The sequence below is a fragment of the Octopus bimaculoides genome, chromosome 13, assembly GCF_001194135.2.
Source record: "Octopus bimaculoides isolate UCB-OBI-ISO-001 chromosome 13, ASM119413v2, whole genome shotgun sequence".
Classification (NCBI taxonomy): domain Eukaryota; kingdom Metazoa; phylum Mollusca; class Cephalopoda; order Octopoda; family Octopodidae; genus Octopus; species Octopus bimaculoides.
The window spans coordinates 15,655,609-15,659,183 of record NC_068993.1 but is presented as its reverse complement, the minus strand read 5'-3'; positions in this window follow the sequence as shown (position 1 = coordinate 15,659,183).

Below are 3,575 nucleotides of genomic sequence, written 5' to 3'. Positions count from 1 at the left end.
ATATATATATATATATAGATAGATAGATAGACACTATTTGGTTTGTTCTATGTACAAGTTATTATTTGTAGTTCCCTGTTAGCGTTGTGCTAGCTCCCATGCGGCTTAGAGGAACTGAACCAATAGACAACGTACAATCGATAGATTTATAACTTCGGATATATTACTCTTGATTTCGTTCAACAGTGAGAAGTGTACTACGCAATCCTACATACGCTCATTTATGCATGAATAGCAGTATGCCAGTGTAGGTAGGGTGGATAGCATGATAGTGTGGTATTGTTGAAATGTAGCAATGCAGGCAGTGTGAAAATACAGGCAGTATGGCTGAGTACTAGACGTCCGTCAGTCTCGAAAGACCGTGGATCAGGTGCTGATGGTGCTGCAGCGTCTGCTGTGAGTGTGAAGGCCCACACAGGAGTGGCAGTCACGCATCCAGCGGCTGCATTTGAAGGAGCTCTCTATTGGCGCCACTGACTTTTCTTTCGTCGATTGACATGACAGTGTAGCAGTCTAAGAATTAGAGATGTGTAAACAGTGTAGATGCTGTGGCAGAGTTCAAGTGCACGCAGTGTGGTTCGCACACCGCAGCAACAACAAAAACAGCAACAAGAATATGCTAAGCTACGGAGAAATAGCAACTGTAGTGTTCTGTTCATTTTGGCCGACCCGGCTGAGTTGATTTCTAAAATGGTCTTCCAACTTGGTGGAATAGCATCTGAAACAACCTTGAATTAAACGGATTAAGTCGATTATATCGACACCAGTGCGTAACTGGTACTTATTTATTCGACCCCGAAAGGATGAAAAGCAAAGTGGACCTCGGCGGAATTCAGAACGTAACGGCACACGAAATACCGCTAAGTATTTCGCCCGGCGTGCTAACGATTCTGCCAGCTCGCCGCCCTGGAGAGAGTTAGTATTGACACATACCAGTGCGATGTATTATATATCTGTATGATATAGATAAGATTGATATATATGATATATATAAGATTGTATGATATAAATAAGATTGTAATGTATATATGTAATAGAAACTGTAAGTCTTGTAGCTTGTATTGTGCTGATCATTGCTTACCGTGGTTTCTTGTGTAGATATTGAGATGTAGGTAAGACTACCATCATCCACAATGGATCGATTGTCCTGCTTGTATAATAATGGTCGTATTTGCTTCTCTTGGCAACATGGGCCCTAATTATGTTTATTCGAATCTTGTTAAAGAAAAACAGTTATGTAAGGAGATGAATACTTGGTGGTTATCTTCAAAAGTCCAGTTTTATAATTAATACCTCGCAGGCAAACGTAGCATAGAAAAATAAATCAAGATAAGAGGTAGAAAAGTCAATTATTGCGTAAACCAAAATAGAGAGAAATTAGTTCATCTCACAACGGTGGCCTTCAGTTCACCATTAAAATAGTTTCATCCTATTTAATTACTATATAGATTAAACATCAATAACAACAAATTTATTTCGGAAACTTTTAATTTTAAACACAATAGCTTAAGGATATTTTCTATATATTAATTACTTCTCATTCTTGTGCCGAAATTTCAGAAGACAAATTGAAAATTCTCGAATAATTTAATGTTGGATTACAATCTGTAAGGGAATACCATAATCGTTTGATTTTAGGTTCAATACTTAAAGACTGCCTGAACAGGCTAAGTTTAAGGTTTGGAGATATTAAATTACATTGTTATACATACCGTGATCCTGCGATTTACATTGGTGTGCTGTTTATTCGAGTGATACACATTTGTCTTGGGTTGGTTCATAATTATTGTGGCTTTTGTTCCAACAAATTTTATTCAACAAAAGCAATAACAATATGTAACAAAAACACCTGCAAATGATTATTTCGGAGCATATTCACCATCTACTTCAATTACTGCCCCCCCCCCATTTGCTTGGCAGACGGTCAGACCATCATTTAAAGAGATTTTTGTTAAATATTGTTATTGTTTTTGTTGAATAAAATGTGTTGTCTAAAAGCCGCAATAATTATGCACAAACCCAATAATACGATTTGGGGTTGTGGAGTCAGTACCGCGAATAAGAATCGTTAACGCTTTGACTTGCTTTCTAACATATTAAATTGGCCGGCTATAATTCAATATCATGTGTTTGACTATTATTTTTATTCAACGAGAGGTTCGGTAAATAAATTAGATTTTCTAAGAGAGCTCTTATTCCAATATTTATACAAAAAAAAAGAACATAGACACTTATTCATTCTTGTCTATCTATTCATTGCATCAATGAAAATGTAAAAAAATACAAAAACGCGAAATCAAAGTAAATGCTATTTATGAAGACATTCATTTTAATATCGATTGAGTTAAACTATTTTTCATCCCACAATATACTAATACCTCAGTATGATCCAGAATATTTTATTTCATCTTTACAGTCTGTTAATGGAAACAGGGTTGTCATTTCATTATTTTACTTTGTGAAAAGCGTAGAGAAAAGCCGAGAAAAAATGAAGATCAAACGCACTAAGTTATATTCACATACACAGCAAACGAACAAACAGACACGCAGTTAAGTATATATAAACGAAATGCAAATGTGCAGGAATATACACGTAAAGATGTGGATGGTAGTTTCTCGATGTACGAGGAAGACGGTTTTGCAATTTCTTGTTTTACAATCTGCACATATGATTTGTTTACAGTGATCAAATGTATGTGCTGAACGATTGTTCAATCCTTCCATCAATTCGATGATGCTTGAACAGGTGCACGGTGTAGCACACGTCAGATGTCGAAGTGGTCGCAGAGCAATGTGAGAGGAAGTTTTGTTTTTTTTTGCTCAAGAACACCACATAGCGACTGGTGCAGGAATTGAAACCACGATCTTGCAATCCTGAGTGCAACAATCTAACCACTAGGCTCTTCGCTCTCGACCCACAGAGATATACATCCCTAAATACACTCATATAGAAACTTACGAACATATATTCGCTTACACACAAAGCATAAACGCACGCACGCACACACACACACACATACACACACACAAACACACATACACGCACACACACACACACACACACACACACACACACACACACACAACAAAGACACACCCATTCACACATAAAATGGAGACATGAATGTATTAATGCACGAGACAAATGCATAAGTATTCGCATACGGCATTACTGATACTGCAGAAATAGTGTTGTTTTTGTTGTTGCTCTTGTTGGTGTTCGTGGTGTTGTTGTGCTTTGACCATTAGCTAAGACTTATGAAATAGTTAAAAAAAAAAAGAGGGAAAAACAAGAAAAAGCAACGACGTGTGGATGTGGTACATACAAAGTATTAATATGACGCCCAAGGAAGGAAAGAGAGGGTATTTTACGTTTCTAGCAAATCTCTTCTTCAGAAACAGGAGACATAGGAACGTCCAAAAAAAAAAAAAAAAAAATGGGGAAGACGAAGGTAAAAATCGCCAACAATCCATGTGTAGTTATATATTTACGTATATACATATTTGTTTGTTATTTTGTATTGTGTGAGAATTGAAACAAATATAGGCCTTATTAAAAATGTTAATAGATTAAT